The following is a 19,391-nucleotide window of genomic DNA, read 5'->3' on the forward strand; positions in this document are numbered from 1 at the left end:
GCACTTAAAATGGGTAAAACTTCTGGTACATAAATTTTACCTCAATACAGCTGTTAAAAATATAAACTTCAGGGACACCTGGGTAGCTCAGTCAGCTAAGTGTTAGACTCTTGATTTCAGCTCAGGTCATGATCTCGGGGTCATGGGATTGAGCCCCACGAGGGGCTCCATGCTAAGCATGGAGTCTGCTTAAGATTCTCCCTCTCCCTCTACCCCTCCCCCTTCCTCCCTTAAAAAAAAAAAAGAAATATATATATATTTTTTTAATTTTTTGATGGTAAACTTTTAAATCAAATTTATAATGGAATTCACAGTAATATTAAATATTTAAACTTCAGGGGAATGGTGTTTCTAAAAGCTTTTCTGAATTTTATGAAAATAATTACACCATTCAGATAAAAAATGTAATTGACTTTCTTTCTGAAGCATCTGGTAACATTTATATGAAACTAGTATAATCTGTGTGTTAACTCATCTTCCGCTAATGGAGCCAATAAATCAATAGCGATGACTTCACTTTTTTTTTTAAGAGATTTTATTTATTTATTTGATAGAGAGAGAGATCACAAGTAGGCAGAGAGGGAGGCAGAGAGAGAAAGGGAAGCAGGCTCCCCGCCAAAGAGAGAGCCTAATGTGGGGCTTGATCCCAGAACCCTGGGATCATGACCTGAGCTGAAGGCAGACCCTTAACTGACTGAGCCACCTGGGTGCCCCTCATTATCATCTTTCTTAAGAGACAGAAATTCAGAAATTTAGAAATTCAGAATTCAGAAATTCAATTTTTCATGAAACTTTTCAACTCTTTAGCTCATTTTCTGCAAAAGGGAACTATTTCAAAGTAAATTTTGTTTTTTTAAAGATTTTATTTATTTAACAGAGAGAGAGAGATCACAAGTAGGCAGAGAGGCAGGCAGAGGGAGAGGGGGAAGCAGACTCCCCGCTGAGCAGAGAGCCCGATGCAGGGCTCGATCCCAGGACCCTGAGATCATGATCTGAGCTGAAGGCAGAGGCTTAACCCACTGAGCCACCCAGTTATCCCTCAAAGTAAATTTTAAAGTTATTTGGTTATCAATTTACACCACACGAAAATGACAAAACCACTGCACCTAGAACACTTAGATTCCCACACTTCGCACTGAAGTCAGCCTGGCAGCTTCATGCTTTCTGTAGGCCACAGAGGTGGGTGAAGAGGGGATGGCACAACCATCTGGTATACCTTCGGGCAGGCCTAGGAGCACTGAGTACCTCTCCCAACAGCAGGCCTGGGACGAATTAGTTGTCCTCAGCCACCAATGTAGGAACAAGTTTCATTTTATTAGCCAGCGAACTACATGCTGTCCTTTAAAGAGGGTGTAAACTAACTTGCATTTGGAGAGAACTTGGGGGTGGGGGGGATACAGGGTTATATTTAAGCATGTGTTAAAGTAAAAACATTCTTCACAACACAAACATCAGACACACCATTAGAGACCACCACACAACCTGGTATAATAAGGTAGAGGATTACCATCCCATCTTATTTCAGTGCATGCCAAAATCATGAGTCCAGGGGTGCCTGGGTGGCTCAGTAGGTTAAAGCCTCTGCCTTCGGCTCAAGTCATGATCTCAGGGTCCTGGGATCGAGCCCCACGTCAGGCTTCTGTGCTCAGCGGGGAGCCTGCTTCCCTTCCTCTTTCTCTGCCTGCCTCTCTGCCTACTTGTGGTCTCTGTCTCTCAAATAAATAAATAAAATCTTTAAAAAAAAAAAATCATGAGTCCAGAACCAATGCCACAACAGGCAAAAACTGAGACTTCTGATGATCTTTTTGAAACTTCTGGATGAGTCGATACTGGTCATTTATGTTTTTTCTTCCGTATTTTCAAATGTGTTTCTATAGACTTCTGCACAGTTTTCATGTATATTTCTTTTTTTTTTTTAAGATTTTATTTATTTATTTGACAGACAGAGATCACAAGTAGGCAGAGAGGCAGGCAGAGAGAGAGAGAGGAGGAGGAAGCAGGCTCCCTGCAGAGCAGAGAGCCCGATGTGGGGCTCGATCCCAGGACCCTGGGATCATGACCTGAGCTGAAGGCAGAGGCTTTAACCCACTGAGCCACCCAGGTGCCCCTTTCATGTATATTTCTTATAATTCTTTTGGACTCCCTTGCTTATATGGTTGTGTCTGTTTCCTCAATCCTAACTTAAAAATTTTTTACTTTTCCCAATTTTTGTCTTATTTAGTCTTTATGCTTTTTTCTTCCTATTTCATTAATTCTTTCAACTTTATCAGAAACTTTTTTTTCTTTTTTGAGGGAAGTAGATATTCTGCTAATCTTTTCTTCATGAATAAAAGATATATATTATATATGTAATATGTGTTTTATATATATATATATATATATACATATACACATACATGTGTATATATATATATTTACTGTTTTAAGTTTTCCTTGGAGCAAAGTTTTGGGTATATACTATGCCCTAAAAATTGGGGTACAAAGTATAATTTTTACTGCTTTCTAAAGAATGTACCATTTCGGGACACGTGGGTGGCTCAGTTTGTTAAGCGGCTGCCTTCGGCTCAGGTCCTGGTCCTAGGGTCCTGGGATCGAGTCCCACATTTGGCTCCTAGCTCAGCAGGGAGCCTGCTTCTCCCTCCTACTCTGCCTGCTGCTCTCCCTACTTTTACTCTCCCTCTCTGTTAAATGAATAAATAAAACCTTAAAAATTTTAAAATAATAATAATAATAATAAAGAATGTACCATCTTTTCAATTTACTCTTTGATCAAAAGTTTATCTGGGAGAGTATTTTTTAGTTTCAAATGGTATTTTGGGAGGTCAAATTTTTATTATTGATTTCCAATTGAATTAAAACATGTAATTAGGAAATGTGATCTTCAAAATCTCTACTTTTTATATTTGGGACGGTTTTGCTTTGTTTTTGTCCAAGTGGCTTAATCATTCTATCACTTCTAGTAACTGGAGTTTGGAAAAATCTCACATCTCCAGAGAAATAGATGGTCCCTGAAAGGTGTCTTGGCGATGTGACCTGGTGATCTGCCCTGCTCACCTAAAGGCTCAGTCCCAGTAACAACAGTTGTGTTCCAGTGTCCCACTGCAAAAGCATTTGGACTTGCAAATCCGTAATCACTACACTTCTGAGTAGGAACAAGACAATTAATTATTTTTAACAGCCGGATGATTGTATCACCTTGGAATTTAATCAAAACAAACCAAACAGCATGCAATACTTCTGGATGGTACCCAGCAAACACGTAGTGCAAGTTTTCATTTTCCAACCTGGCATCTCAATTCCTCCTCAGCATTCACAGGTACCAGTAGATATCAGTTAACCTATTGCCCACCTACAAATCCAGGAGAAAAACATATTCTTGCCTGTCGAGAATCAGTGTCTCAGCATGATTCACTGAACCCTGAGGTGTCAGGGGCTAGAAATATTTTTTAAATGTAAGCAACTGTTAAACAGGTAGTCCCACCAAGGCTTTGAAGACTCTGTGTTCACATCAGATCAGCCCTGGTGATCTCAGACTTACACAATGAGCACATTTAATAGAGGAAATCTTGTTTAAAATCACCAAGGAAATTCCAAACTCCTACCAAAGAATTAGCGGATATTTCAACAAATACACACTTGGAGACAGGGTGTCGTGGGTTTTGGTGTTTTTGTTTTTGTGATTTTTTTTTTTTAACAATTTCTCCTAAACGTTCATAAAGTGGAAGCTTCCTCAGGTCTGGCCAGTTGCGGGAAGAAACAGATTATACTGTTGAGCACCCACTGTGTGTCAGGCAGAGTACTTGGTACTAAGTCTTTTGTATATGTTACTTCATCTTTTCACAGAAGTAGTCATTATAGGAAAAGATCTAAGTTCAATAACATTCATAAATGTTTAGTAGCTGATATATCAGAAAAGGCTCATTTAAATACAGATTGGGCTAGAGAGCTGTCTCATGATATAGGCCATTTGGGGTTACATTATGACTCCTATGTTTTCACCTCTAAGTCAGGTAGAATCCCCTAAAACTTCCAAGATCTTAGATTGTGAGCACAGCAAATTTTTGTTTCGAACATGGACCCATAGACCCACCTATTTACTGTGAAATAATTGCTATAAAAAATTAGTTAAATAATGACTCATCAAATCAAATGACCTATGAGATTCAATGCCACCTAAACTATTTTTTTTAAGATTTTATTTATTTATTTGATAGACGGAGATCCACAAGTAGGCAGAGAGACAGGCAGAGAGAGAGAGGGAAGCAGGATCCCTGCTGAGCAGAGAGCCCAACGCAGGGCTCGATCCCAGGACCCTGAGATCACGACCTGAGCCGAAAGCAGAGGCTTTAACCCACTGAGACACCCAGGCGCCCCCTAAACAACTTTTTTATATGGCACAAAATTCAAAGTACCATATAACCTGCCTACCTTTCCAGATCCATCTTCTGCCCCCTTTTCCCTTTGCATGTAAGTGCCAAGCATAAAAAACTTTTTCCCCTTCACAAATTCCCCTGGTTCTCCACCTGCCCATGCCATTCTGACCCACCTTCTTCACCTGATGAGCCACTCCTCCTGCCCCAAAATGACACTCACGGTGACACACCCTCTCCGCTTGCACTTCCCTCCTCCTCCCCCATCAGGCTGGACGGATGGCTTCCTCCAGTCTTCCATCTTTAGTGGAATGCTCTTACCCAGAATGAAGGCATTCCTTCAGCAAACATGTATTAAGCTATTACCAGGTTCATCATGAGGTGCTGGCAGTACAACAATGTATAGAACAGAACGCTCCGCACGGCTTTCACACTGGAAAAGTCAGCCATGCCTACCAGGCAGTGTGGTGCCCCGTGGTCCCAGGGAGCAGCTTTGCTAGCCTCGCCCTACAGAACAGGGAAGAGTCTGGGCCACAAAGTGTGGGAAGCCGACAGAGAGGACGCTGGGGAAAAGGAAGGGTGAAAGCAAACAGAGAGAGATACATAGCAGATAAGCTTTGCTAATGGCAGAAAAAATTTCACCAGCCCAGGCATGCCATTAAAAAAAAAAAAAAAATTTTTCAAACTACTCATTTATAAACTTTTTCAGGATGTACTAAAAGCAAACAATCCTCATAGAAAGTCACCTCTAACTTTATCCCTCATCATTATTCATATCCAGTATTTTCTTAATTCCAATGAGGCTCATTAGTAATATGTGAAAACTTCCACATTTTATCTGAAGACCAAGAGGAGCTTTTATGACTGCCCTGATAAGCGTTGGTTCCTGAAGATAAACAGTTCAGCTCCGGGAGACATTAACACAGCAAACCGAGGACAGAGTGAGGAAGGAAGGCTCCTTCCACTCCCTGTGTAAAGGGGAGAGAGAACCAGTCAAGACAAATGACAGAAACTTTGGGGTAAGTCTCCTTGACCATCCTACTGGTCCAGTATGGGGTTCTTGTCAAGCACTTGTCTTCCTTTCTTTTTTTTTTTTTTATTTTGTTTTAAATATTATGTTGCTTTGGATTTTTTTTTTTTTTTTGAAGACTTTATTTACTTAGAGAGCATCAATGGGATGAGAAGCAGAGGGAGAAGCAGACACCCCACAGAGCAGAGAGCCCAATGCAGGACTTGGTCCCAGGACTCTGGGATTATGACCTGAGCCGAAGGCAGACGTTTAACCGACTGAGCCACCCAAGCGCCCCCCTGTCTTCCATTCTTATGACCAAATGGGCCCATCTAGGCTGAAGCACTCCTCCTCACCGATCCAAAATCATATCCTCTTTGACCAACGGAGACAGAACTTTCCAGAGTCCCCCAGAGTCTGATGCTGTTACTTAAATTCTGAGAAGCAAAACAAGCAAACACAAAACTTCCCATCTTTGCAACCTTTCCTTGTTACACAGACTCCTGCAGGGAGGGCCTGGGACAACACGGAGGTGGCGGGCCCTACCTTTGGCTGCCCAAGCTGGACATGGGGAGGCAGGAATCAGAGCTCAAAAGAACACGGTCAATTTGAGTGGCTGCCTGCCCAGTTCAGGCTAATTGTTTCCGTTCAACAGTTCAGGCAGCTCAAGATGTTCCTTTGATAATCATATCAACTTCTCCCTCTCATCCGAAAACATAACAATAAATGTTCCAAACAAGCAGGAGGCAGCCACTGAGGTCTGTCCTGTGCCCTGAATGACACGGGGCTTTATTTTAGCCGCATTCAAAAATTCAAATGAGGCTGAAATGACAAAGGGGTGAAAACTATTACCCCTTTCCTGCAAGGACCGAGTAAAAGGGCTTGAGTACGGGACTCTCGGCTTGGAACCAAGAAATCTCTAAGTGAATGAGAGCATACTCATTATAAACTAGTTGGTTACAGAGGAAGGATCTTTCCAACCTCTGAAAACAAATAGGGACCTGTTATGCTAGCAGTGTTACTACATCTGACACCCTCACATGCACGATCTCGTTGATGGCTCACCGCATGCTTTCGGCTGGTTTTGTCATTCCCTTTTACAGATGAGGAACCTGGGCACTGAAGAAGGAACAGACTTTCTCTCGTTCAAACAGCCGGTGACTGGCACAACGGGGACTAGAGCCCAAGACCCTGGCCGAGCGACACTCTGCTAGTGCACGCCTACCTCCCGAAGTAAACTTAGAGGTGAAATTAATCTCCCCTTGTTCTCACATCAGGAACGTTTTTGTAAGGAGGCCAAAAATAGAAGGTTAATGTAAAACATTTTAACTCTATTTTTAAACATCTACTTAGGGCAAAAGGCCAGGTGTTTTGCCAAAACAAATTAGACAGCTTTCCTTATCTCAGCAGAAGCCCAATCCTAACCAAGAAGAAGAATAGAAAACATACATTGGGAAGAGAGTCCAACATGAATTCTCAGCACTGGCCTCCTGCAAGAAGGAAGAGGCAAGTTTCCTGGAAGAGGGAACAGTCAAAGTGGATGACTCAAGGACTATTTCGGTACGAGATCCTGTTTCAACCTTGCTGTCCATCTGTTTGCTGAGAATGTAAAGTTGTCTGGGTCCAAGTCAGAAAAGGGGATGAAATCATGTACTAAAAACATTTCTGCAGTATCTCCATGAAGGCACGTTGGGATTACACAACACAGCCATGCAGTTAGAGGACAGAGCCCACCTTCCCGTTACCTGTTGGGCCTCCTGTGCCGCCATGATGCCTCACCCCCGGGAGGTAAGTTCAGGGATTCAGCTGAACAAATGGGGAATGCTGTAAAACTCATTATTAATCTAGTGCAGGCGAATTGAGGGGAAAAGCAACTCAACTCTTGCATGCAAGAAAAAAATAGTTAATAAATATTTTATACACAGGCATCAAATAGCCAATAACAATACCTATTTATCAAACATCGCAGCCACGCATTTTTTCCTTCCCTAGCCGTCCTCCCCAGACGCTCTCCTTTCCTAGGTGAGTTACTAAGGACAGCAAACTCACTACTCTCAAATCTATCTTACTATCTTACCACCCTTCCTTTGGTGGCATCTAGTACACCTGCACCTTTCCACACCTGGAGCCCACACCTGTCATTCACCTGCTGGACTCCATGGTTTCTCTCTCCCTCCTGCAGAATGAGAGAAATTGAAGGTTCCAGAAAATATCGAACTTTAGAGAAGTTCAGGAGAGTTAGCATTCAGAAAGGAAATGAATTCAGGGCTTTAATTTTTTTAAAACATTTTTAAAAATTTTTATTTTTTTAAAGATTCTATTTATTTACTTGAGAGAAAGAGAGAGTATGAGAGGGGAGAGGGTCAGAGGGAGAAGCAGACTCCCCACTGAGCAGGGAGCCCGATGTGGGACTCGATCTGAGGACCCCAGGAACATGACCCGAGCTGAAGGCAGTTGCCTAACCAACTGAGCCACCCAGGCACCCAGGGCTTTAATTTTTTTTTTTTAAGTACTTTTTAAAAAAATTTATTTATTTGACAGAGAGAGAAATCACAAGTAGGTAGAAGTAGGCAGAGAGGCAGGCAGATAGAGAGGGAGAAGCAGGCTCCCTGCTGAGCAGAGAGCCCGATGTGGGGCTCGATCCCAGGACCCTGGGATCATGACCTGAGCCGAAGGCAGAGGCTTAACCCACTGAGTCACCCATGTGCCCTCAGGGCTTTAATTTTTTTAAGATTTTATTTATTTATTTGAGAGGGATTGAAAGAATGAGTAGAGGAAGGGGTAGAGGCAGAATTAGACTCCCCACTGAGCCGGGAGCCCGATGCAGGACTTGATCCCAGGACCCTGGGACCAGGCACTAAGCTGAAGGCAGATGCTTAACCATCTGAGCCACCCAGGCATCCAAATGCAGGGCTTTAGACACCAAAGAGTCTAGAATCCAATTTTAAGAGCAAGTAAAGTACAAGGTAATAATTAGCATTTCAGCTATATTGTAGACCAAATGATCATTTACGGTTCAGCTAGAAACCTAAACTTAGCCAAGTATAATATTATTTCCATAGTCAATAATGAGTTCTGAGTTCTAAACAACAGACCTGCACACAAATTTCTGGAACACCTAATATTCATAAGTTTGGACCACCTACCAAAAAATGTAACAATAAATTTTTCTCCTTGAGTTTCTTTCTCTTTGCCACTGCAGGAGAATATAGAAAGTACACATGTTTATGACTCCACGTTATCATAAAGAATAGTAAGGACGTCGGGGCACCTGGGTGGCTCAGTGAGTTAAGCCTCTGCCTTTGGCTCAGTTCATGATCCCAGGGTCCTGGGATCGAGCCCCACATCGGGCTCTCTGCTCAGCGGGGAGCCTGCTTCCTCCTGCCTGCCTCCCCTTGTGATCTGTCTGTCAAATAAAAAGTTAAATCTTTAAAAAAAAAAAAACTTAAAAAAAAATAGTAAGAATGACAGGTTGGGAGAGGGTTTTATTTGCTTTATATTGGCAAAGAGAATCAGAGGGTTTCTGCTACTGTAGCCTAGGACAGAAGTAGAGCTGCAAGAAGGCAGGTGGTTTCTTCCGGGTAGATACTGTAAGTGTACTCGTGTGTGTGTGTGTGTGTGTAAAGGCAAATAAGCTATAAGAAACAAGATTGGAGGGACAGTGATGATACGATGTCCTTCCAAAGGGGGAAATCATTGACATAAGAACATATTGGCCAAGTCTGTCATAGACTTGTTTTCTCTTCAAAGAACTATAGTCATAGGTCAAACCTGGGGTCAGGGGTGGAGGGACTCTTAGACTTCTCCGTGTAATAATTAGAGCACCCAGAATGGGCTGTAGTCAAACCAGATGAGTGAGAAAAGACAAGAGTCAAGACATTCCTACCGGTAAAGTATGTTGCTCTCAAATTCCACGGTAGCCATGTTTGGACGATGTAATTCTGCCTCCTTGGCTAAAGCTGATTGGACCCAGAACAGGTATCTGTCTGCAGCAGAGCTAATCAGACATTCTCTACCAGGAGTCTGTAATTTGGATTTAGGGACAGCTAATCTCTGTGCTTGACTGAAGCCACGCAGCAGCCATAATATTCTACATCTACATGAGCTACAGAAACACCCAGAGAAAGAACAATAAAGCAGATGTGCGAGAGGAGGTAAGACAAGAATCAGAGCAAGAGAATAGTGGGTTTCCAGTTCTCAGTTCCAGTGCCCTCCAGAAGCCACCTGCATTCCTATCTTTGAGTTCCTCAAGACACTCCTTGCCCTTCCATCAAATTCTCCTTGTTTGATGCTAGTTCAGATTTATTTCAGTTATTTAAAATCAGAAACACCTTGATTAAACCACATTACCCTAGGGAAGTCAGCATGATGTTATGAAAAGAATATAGCCTTTTGAATCTGCCAATGCTGGGTTCAAATCTTGGCTCTATTGAATTCAAGCTGTCTCATCTAGAGTACGTTTCCCAACCTGTTGGGGCCTGGATCTCCTCGCCTATAAAATGCAAATAATGACTGCCATATGTAGTTGTGAAAACCAGAAAAAAATATGTAGAGCCCCTGGCACAAAGTAAATACAAATTAAATGGTAACTGTTGGTGAAACTCATTGGAGCAGTAATCATGGTGGTAGGGATGGCATCATTTCAGGTACCTCAATAGGAAGATTATATATAAAACTTGTGAATACAGGGGTATCTCTTTGTTTTCTCCTGTGCATACCACCTTGAATTCAATGTGCTTAAATATGAACTTGGGTTTATCTACCCAATTGCTCTTATCAGAAACACGGAAGTCAGCACTAAGTTCTGGAACTCCCAGATCTCAGCATCCTACCTATCCCCTAGTCCTGTCAATTCTACTTCTTTCTTTTCTTTCTTTCTTTCTTTCTTTCTTTCTTTCTTCCTTTTTTTAAGATTTTATTTATTTATTTGACAGACAGAGATCACAAGTAGGCAGAGAGGCAGGCAGAGAGAGAGGAGGAAGCAGGCTCCCTGCCGAGCAGAGAGCCTGATGTGGGGCTCAATCCCAGGACCCTGGGATCATGCCCTCAGCCGAAGGCAGAGGCTTTAACCCACTGAGCCACCCAGGCACCCCTCTTTCTTTCTTTTTTAAAAAAATATGTATTTATTTATTTGAGAGAGAGAGAACAAGTGGAAGGGCAGAGGGGGAGGGAGAGAGAATCCCAAGGCACCAGATCTTTATTTGTTAAATATCACCTTGACTACAGTCTAGAAATATGTAGAACAGTAGAAAATTTAATACAGGTGCCTCTAGGTAAGAATCCACTTTGGGAATCCAGGTGAGAAATTATGCCAATGGTTCTAATGCAGTTGGAGAAAAATAAAAAGCTTCATCATTATTAAGAAATAGAAGGCAGGGGCGCCTGGGTGGCTCAGTGGGTTAAGCCTCTGCCTTCAGATCAGGTCGTGATCTCAGGGTCCTGGGATCAAGCCCCACATCGGGCTCTCTACTCAGCAGGGAGCCTGCTTTCCCCTCTCTCTCTGCCTGCCACTCTTCTACTTATGATCTCTCTCTCTCTGTGTCAAATAAATAAATTTTAAAAACTTAAAAAATTAAAAAAAAAAGAAACAGAAGGCAAAAAAAAAAAAGAGAGAGAGAGAGAGAGAACATTTATTCAAAAAAGAGAGCATACTGAGGAGTAGTAGAATAAGGAGTGTAGGATAGACTCCAGTACAGGCCACTAAGAAGATGGGAAGGGTCTGGGCTTGTGCCCAAGGGTAGAATTTGCCCGAAGTGAAAAGGGACACCTCTTACTTAAACACTCATTGCTGGGTGAGACTTCACAGTGGGGAATACACATCTGTATTCCCTTTGATTCCATGTTGTCCTTAGGAGAGGGATTACAAACCTTAGAATACTGGCAAATACTATTGTTCCCATGAAGACGGGAACTACTGAGAATGAATCTTATTTGGAGCTCTCAGTGTATCCGTGAGCTTCAATATACATTCTCAGACAATGGAACTTTCCCTGTTTCAGCCCTGAAATCCCTGTGTCCCAGGAAACCACACGATCCCAGCAAACTGGAACAAGTGATCAGACTAGATCGGGCTCTAGATGTTCCTTCTCCGTAGTAAGTCAATTACCCTCTCCAATAACAAATTATTAAGCTTACCTATTCATATTTTTAATCCAAACTAAATCTTAAGAGTTTTCTGCTTGCAGGGTAAAGCATATTCCCTTCATATTTTTATTCCCTTCATAGGGAATTTACTCCCTTTTTATTCCTTTCATAGACCCTGTAAGAGGTAAGGCTAATGACATAATTCATTTGCTCTATTTCCAGTCTCAGTCTCTAAGAACCTACAACGTCCTGGAATACAAATCCAGTGATGGATCTGCTGAAATTTTTTGCCCTTTTAAGAAAACTAAATGATTATTCAATGCAAAGTTAAAAAAAAAAAAAACTGATGCACCACAGAAAGAAAATATTTTATTCGGCTCTTAATAATTCAAGATTTTGCTTGTTTTGTTAACTGGATAAGGCTCTGGTGGTATAAATTACATTAGATACATAAATACTCAAATATAGAATGATTCAGCATTTTCATTACAGTAGACAATACAATCTAGAAGGAACCTCAAGTTAGGCTACCAATATATCTAATGATTGTTGGGGGACAGAGAGGAGCCAGAGCATTTTAAATTTCTGTTTTTTCTTTTTTTTTTTTTTTAAAGATTTTATTTATTTATTTGACAGACAGAGATCACAAGTAGGCAGAGAGGCAAGCAGAGAGAGAGGAGGAAGTAGGCTCCCCGCTGAGCAGAGAGCCCGACGCGGGGCTTGATCCCAGGACCCTGGGATCATGACCCGAGCCAAAGGCAGAGGATTCAACCCACTGAGCCACCCAGGTGCCCCCAGAGCATTTTAAATAAAATAATCAATTAGTGTAATTCAACTTAAAAATCATTAGCTAAAGTAAGATGCTTTATAAATATAAACTGCTAAATTCATACATTTAAAACAAATTGCTAAGTGACAATTCCACCGCAAAATAACAGTCTCCATAAGAGAGATTATATACAAAGCTTAGTGCTTTTCAGAATAACTGATGTACTGACATTTCGAAGTAATATATTTGTTTCTCTAGCAACAAATATATTGACATAACATTGTATAAGTTTAAGGGGCATCATGCGTTGATTTGATACACTTATATATTGCTAAGTGATTACTATGTAGCTTTAACTAACAGCCCCACCACCTTCCATAAGTTTCTTTTTTTGTGTGTGGTGAGAATTGTACGTTAGCTCTTCCATACTTAACGGATAATACGCACATGCACACATGCACACATGCACACACACACCCCCAACTCTATTCATTTATCCATCCATGGGCACTGACATTGTTTCCCCATCTTGACTATCGTCAATGGTGCTGCAGTGAACATGGCAGTGCAAAGATCTCTTTGATACATGATTTTCATTCCTTTCAATATGTACCAGGAGTGCGATTGCTGAATCATAGGGTAGTTCTGTTTTTAATTTTTTGAGGAACCTCCATAGTGTTTTCCACAGTGGCTGCACGAAATTACATTCCTACCCTTTTCTCCACATCCTCGCCAATTCTTGTTATTTCTTGTCTTTTCGATGATAATAGCCCTTCTAACAGCTGTGAGGTGAGCTCTCATTGTGGTTCTGCTTTGCATGTCCCTGATGATGAGCGATGTTGAGCCTCCCTCCATGCACCTGTTGGCCATCTGTATGTCTTCTTTAAAGAAATGTCTATTCAGTTCTTCTGCCCATTTTTTCTTCAGATTGTTTTTAGGTTTTTGTTCTGGTTTTTGGTTTTTGCTCAGTTGTATGAGCTCTTATCCCTAGACACAAAGTTTGCAAATACTTTCTCCCATCAGTTACCTTTTCATCTTGTTGGGGGTTTTTTTGGCCATGCAGAAGCTTCCCAGTTGGACATAGTTCCACTTACTAAATTTTGGTTTTGTTGCCCGTGTTTTTGGTGTCCTGTTCAAAAAATCATTGCCATGACCAACAACGAGTTTTTCCCCCTATGTTTTCTTCTAGGAGTTTAATGGTTTTAGGCCATATGTTTAAATCTTTAATCCATTTCAAGTATGTAAGACAGGGGTCCAAGTGCATTCCTTCCATGTGAATATCCAGTTTTCCCAATTTCATTTATTGAAAAGCTGATTATTTTCCAATTGAGTATTATTGACTCCCTTGTCAAATATTAGTTGACTGTACATGTGAGGATTTATTTCTGGACTCTCTATTCTGTTCCGTTGGTCTGTGTCTCTGTTTTTATGCCCGAACCATACTGTTTCAATTACTACAGTAGTAAAATCAGGAAGCATAATGCCATTGCCTTTGTTACACTTTCTTGGGATTGCTTTGGCTATTTGGGTCTTTTGTGATTTCATACAAGTTTTAGGCTTTTTTTTTTTTTCTGTTTCCACTGGAATTTTGATAGGGATTTTGAAGTGAATCTATAGATGGCTTTGAAGGGTATGGACATTTAAACAGTGTTAATTCTTCGGATCCCTGAACACAGGATATCTTTCCATTTAGTTGTGTCTTCTTTAATTTCTTTCACAAAGTTTTACAGTTTTCAGTGTAAAGATCTTTCACCTCTTGGTTAAATTTATTCCTGGGGCACCTGGGTGGCTCAGTGGGTTAAGCACCTGCCTTTGGCTCAAGTCATATCCCAGGGTCCTGGGATCGAGCCCCACATCAAGCTCCCTGTTCAGCGGGGAGCCTGCTTCTCCCCTGCCTGCCATTCCCCCACTTGTGCTTGTATTCTCTCTTTCTGTCAAATAAATAAATAAATACTGAAATACTTATTCCTAAGTATTTTATTGTTTTTGGTATTATTGTGAATGGGATTATTGTATTTCTTCTAGTTTGTTGTTAGTGTATAGAAATGCAACTAATTGGGGCACCTGGGTGGCCCAGTGGGTTAAAGCCTCTGCCTTCGGCTCAGGTTATGGTCTCAGGGCCCTGGGGTGGAGCCCCATGTTGGGCTCTCAGCTCAGTGGGGAGCCTGTTTCCTCCTCTCTCTCTGCCTGCCTCTCTGCCTACTTGTGATCTCTGTCAAATAAATAAATAAAATCTTTTTTAAAAAAAGAAAGAAAGAAAAGAAATGGAACTCATTTCTGATGCTGATATTATATCCATCAATTTCACTGAATTTGTTGACTAGTCCTAATTGGTTTTTGGGTTTTTTTTTGTTGTTTTTTTTTAAAGATTTTATTTATTTATTTGACAGAGAGAGATCACAAGTAGACAGAGAGGCAGGCAGAGAGAGAGAGAGAGAGAGGGAAGCAGGCTCCCCGCTGAGCAGAGAGCCTGACGCGGGACTTGATCCCAGGACCCTGAGATCATGACCTGAACCGAAGGCAGCGGCTTAACCCACTGAGCCACCCAGGCGCCCCCCTAATTGGTTTTTGATGGGCTCTTTAGGATTTTCTTTTTTTTTTTTTAAAGATTATATTTATTTATTTGAGAGAGAGAGAGCACGAGCTGGGTGAGGGTTAGAGGATGAAGTGACTCCCCACTGAGCAGGGAGCCCAAAGGAGGGCTCCATCCGGGGATTCCAGGATCATGACCCCAGCCAAAGGCAGAAACTTAACTGACTGAGCTACCCAGTGGCCCCTCTTCAGGATTTTCTACGTATAAGACCATATCACCTGCATCTGCAAACATAGATAATTTTATTTCTTCCTATTCAAGAATGATTTTTTTTTTCCTGATTGGTCTGGCTAAGACTTCCAGGGCTATGTCGAATGGTAATGGCGAGAACAAATGTCCTGTTTTGTCCCTGAGCTTAGAGGAAAAGCTCTCAGCTTTTCACTGTTGAGTATGTTATTAGCTGTGGAACATTTATATATGGCCTTTATTATGTTGTAGTACATTCCTTCTTTACCTATTTGTTGGGAGTTTTTATCATAAAAGGATGTTGCATTTTATCAGTTTCAGTGTATATTGGGATTATAATATGATTTTTTTCCTTTCGTCCTATTACTGTGATATATCACATTGACCTGTGTATATCAAACCATCCTTGCATCCCAGGGATAAATCCTGCTTGATCATGTGCTTGTAACATGCTGCTGAATTCAGTTTGCTAACACTTTGTTGAGCATCAGGGATCCTGGCTTATAGCTGTGAGGGGGTTTTTTGGTTTTAGTTTTTTGTTTTTTCTTGTAATGTCCTTACCTGGCTTTGGTATCAGGGTTAGGCTGGCCTCCTAAAATGAGTTTGGGGGTAGGAGTTGCCTGGCTGGCTCAGTTGGCAGAGCATGTGACTCTTGATCTCAGGGTCATGAGTTCAAGCCCCATGTTGGGTGTAGAAATTACTTAAAAATAAAATCTTTTTAAAAAATAAGTTTAGAAGTGTTCACTCCTCTTCAATTTTTAGAAAAGTTTGAAAAGGGTTTGGTGTTAGTTCTTTTAATTGGTAGAAGTCCCCAGTGAAGCCATTTCTTCTTGAACTTCTTGAACAGTAAAATGTGTTTCTAAGAATTTATCCATCTCTCCTGGTTTTTCTAATTTGTTTGCATGTAACTATTCATAATAATCTCTTATGATCCTTTGCATGTCTGTGTTATATTCTATAATGTCTTCTCTTTCATTTCTGAGTTTACTTGAGTCTTCTTTTTCTCTTAGTGTAGTTAAATGTTGCCATTTTTATTTATCCTTTCAAGAAACCAGCTTTTAATTTCATCCATGTTTTTCATTTATTTCTGCTTTGATCTTTGACATTTTTCCCCTTTTGCTCACTTTAAGCTTAGTCTGTTCCTTTTACTCCCTAGTTCCTTGAGGTATAAAATTAGGTTATTTGTGATCTTCCTTTTTTCTCCATGTAGGCACCGTTTGCTATCAACTTCCCTCTAGAACCACTTTTGCTGCCTCCCATAGGTTTTGGTATGTTATGTTTCCATTTACCCTCATTTTATGATTTTTTTAATTTTTCTTTTGATTTTGTCTTACACATTAGTGTTCAGGAATATGTTGTTTAATTGCCACATATTTGTGAATGTTCCAGCTTTCCTTCTGTTACTGATTCCTAGTTTCATACCATTGTGTTTAGAAAAGATACTTGGTATGATTTCAATCTTCTTAAATTTGCTAGAACTTACTCTGTGATCTATCATATGATCAATCCTAGACAATGTTCCATGTGCACTTAGGAAGAATATGTATTCCATCTATTGGACCATCTGTTCTATATATGTTTGTTAGGTGCACTTGGTCTAAAGGATGGTTCAAGTCCAATGTTCCCTTGTTGATTTTCTGTCTCACAGATCTGTCTATCCATTAAGTGGAGTACTGAGTCCTCTACTACTATTGTATTGTTGTCTGTTTCCTCCTTCAGATCTGTTGGGATTTGCTAAATATATTTAGGTGCTCTGATTGTGGATGCATATATATTTGTAACTATTACATCTCCCTGATGAATGACCTCTTTATCATTATATAATGTGTCCAAGCTTATATGTTTTTGCCCCAACAATGTGCTGAAACTTCTCTGAACACCAAGGTCTATCTGCCTATTACCTGATGTACAGGATGTCAAACCTCCTCATATTCCCTTGGCCTGTGGTGTTAAAACCCACAGTTCCCACAAAGTCACTTTTGCCTCTCGGTATATTTCTAACCTACTGTTTATTTCTAATGTAATAATATACCCATTGTCATTTAATGCTCATTATTTCCAAAACGCTAAGATGCCCAGATGGAAACTGCTATCAAAAGAATAAAACACAGGGGCGCCTGGGTGGCTCAGTGGGTTGGGCCTCTGCCTTCAGCTCGGGTCATGATCCCAGGGTGCTCAGCAGGGAACCTGCTTCCTCCTCTCTCTCTGCCTGCCTCTCTGCCTACTTGTGATCTCTCTCTCTCTCTGTCCAATAAATAAATAAAATCTTTAAAAAAAAAAAAAGAACAAAACACAATATGTTAACTTTCTTCCATCGTTCACAGTCCTATTGATTACACATACCGCTCGGTTATTTACTTCTCACTCTCAAATTCCTGTTGAAAATTGAGAGTAGGGATGCCTGGGTGGCTCAGTCGGTTAAGCAACTGTCTTCAGCTCAGGTCATGATCCCGGTATCCCGGGATCGAGCCCCACATCGGGCTCCTTGCTCAGCAGGGAGCCTGCTTCTCTCTCTGCCTTTGCCTGCCACTCTGCCTACTTCTTCTCTCTCTCTGACAAAAAAAGTAAATAAATAAAATCTTAAAAAAAAAAAAGAAAGAAAAGAAAAGAAAACTGGTAGTAAATAACCCCGAAGAAACTGGGAGGAGGGGGAGTTTTGACACCACAGTCACACCTGAAACTTCTCTTACCACAGACAAAAACTGATCTTGCTGTTGACAAACACAGCCAGGAATATTAGACATCGGTCCACAAGTCACAATGTTTATACTATGCATTCTATAATAAAACGAGGGGTTAGCAGGCTTACAACCTTGAAAAAAAGGACCGAAACTAAAATAACACTCTAGGGAAGGGAGACATCATTGTCAAATAGGTAGAGTTGGTATTCTGAGAAATTGCGTTGGGATTTCATCCCCATCAATGCTCCTCAGGGAACTAAGCATCAATAGTATTAATGGAAAATAAAAATCTAAAGCTGCCCTTGTTCTCCCTCAATCCAGCTCAGGTACTGCTCAAGCTTTAAAGGAACGAATTCGCCTCCCTGCACTCTGTGGCTAAACTCTTTGCAGTCCTCAGCGGAAGTATGCTTGAATCTGGTAAAGGGAAAGGAAGTGTGACAAGCTAAAGTTTCGCTCTTTACTGAGAAATAAAGGCACGTGATGTTTCCATCTTGGATATTGTCATCGTTATGAGGCTTTCTGGGTTCTCGGAGTATGTTGATATCTATATTCTAGTCCCCAAAATTGTTCACGATAGCTAAAATAGGAACTGTTTCAAATTAGCTCTTTTAGATTACACCTAGTACTGTTCCTTTCCCTAACAGAGCTACAAAAACAGAACAAGTGCCCCAGTGATACCAGAAATCACAATTCTTAAAACACAGTAGTTAGTTAGAGAGACAGAGCATAAGTTGACAGTGGTTCTCAACCCAGGTCACATGTTAGAATCACCTAAGGGTACTTTATAAGAACAACACTTGTCTGTCTTTTTTTGCTAAAGCAATAAAATCCAGGTCCCTGGGGGCAGGGACCCGGGACTAGTATATTTAAATAGATTCCCTAAACAATTTTAATGGGTACCCAAGTTTCATTAAGAATTAGGTTTGACTGCATATAAAGGAAAAAATAACATCTTAAGACAAAAATGCTTTTTTTTTCCTCTTTCATATTAAAAATGACTTTTTTGGGACGCCTGGGTGGCTCAGTTGGTTAAGCAGCTGCCGTCGGCTCAGGTCATGATCCCAGCGTCCTGGGATGGAGTCCCGCATCGGGCTCCTTGCTCAGCGGGGAGCCTGCTTCTCCCTCTGCCTCTGCCTGCCATTCTGTCTGCCTGTGCTCGCTCTCTCTCCCTCTCTCTCTCTGACAAATAAATAAAATCTTAAAAAAAAAAATTTTTTTTTTAAATGACTTTTTTTTTTAAGTCGTCCCATACTAGTGCACCTATTACAGCTCCTTGAGTCATTGAGGGCCTGAGCTCATTCTGTCTCCCTGCTCTACAATCCTGTGTCGGGGTTCTGCTTTTAAGACCACTTCCTGGGGGTGTCAGTTAAGTGTCTGCCTTCAGCTCAGGTCATGATCTCAGAGTCCTGGGATCAAGCCCCTGGTTGGGCTCCCTGCTCAGCAACAAGCCCGCTATTCCCAGTCCCTCTGCCCCTCACCCCTGCTCTCTCCCTCAAGCCCTCTCTCTCTCTCTCAAATAAATAAATAAAATCTTTTTAAAAAAAGAAAGGGGGGGGTGCCTGGGTCGCTCAGTTATTAAGTATCAGTCATTAAGCATCAGTCATTAAGCCTTCAGCTCTGGTCATGATCCCAGGGTCCTGGGATCAAGCCCCGCATCAGGGTCCCTGCTTGGCAGGAAGTCTGCTTCTCCCTCTCCCCC

General features: G+C 41.2%; 1 protein-coding gene and 1 long non-coding RNA gene across 3 annotated transcripts in view; one reads left to right on the forward strand and one right to left on the reverse strand.

The window, feature by feature from the left end:
• RNF144B (ring finger protein 144B) overlaps positions 1–19,391 on the reverse strand; it is a 164,450-nt gene that overhangs the window by 93,168 nt on the left and 51,891 nt on the right. The gene's annotated exons all lie outside the window — the stretch shown is intronic.
• On the forward strand, positions 6,805–18,149 carry LOC125102155 (uncharacterized). The gene is made up of 3 exons (XR_007128064.1): positions 6,805–6,939; positions 7,051–7,167; positions 18,014–18,149. It is a non-coding gene; the product is annotated as an uncharacterized LOC125102155 (long non-coding RNA).

The sequence above is a fragment of the Lutra lutra genome, chromosome 6 (assembly GCF_902655055.1).
Source record: "Lutra lutra chromosome 6, mLutLut1.2, whole genome shotgun sequence".
NCBI classification, from domain to species: Eukaryota; Metazoa; Chordata; class Mammalia; order Carnivora; family Mustelidae; genus Lutra; species Lutra lutra.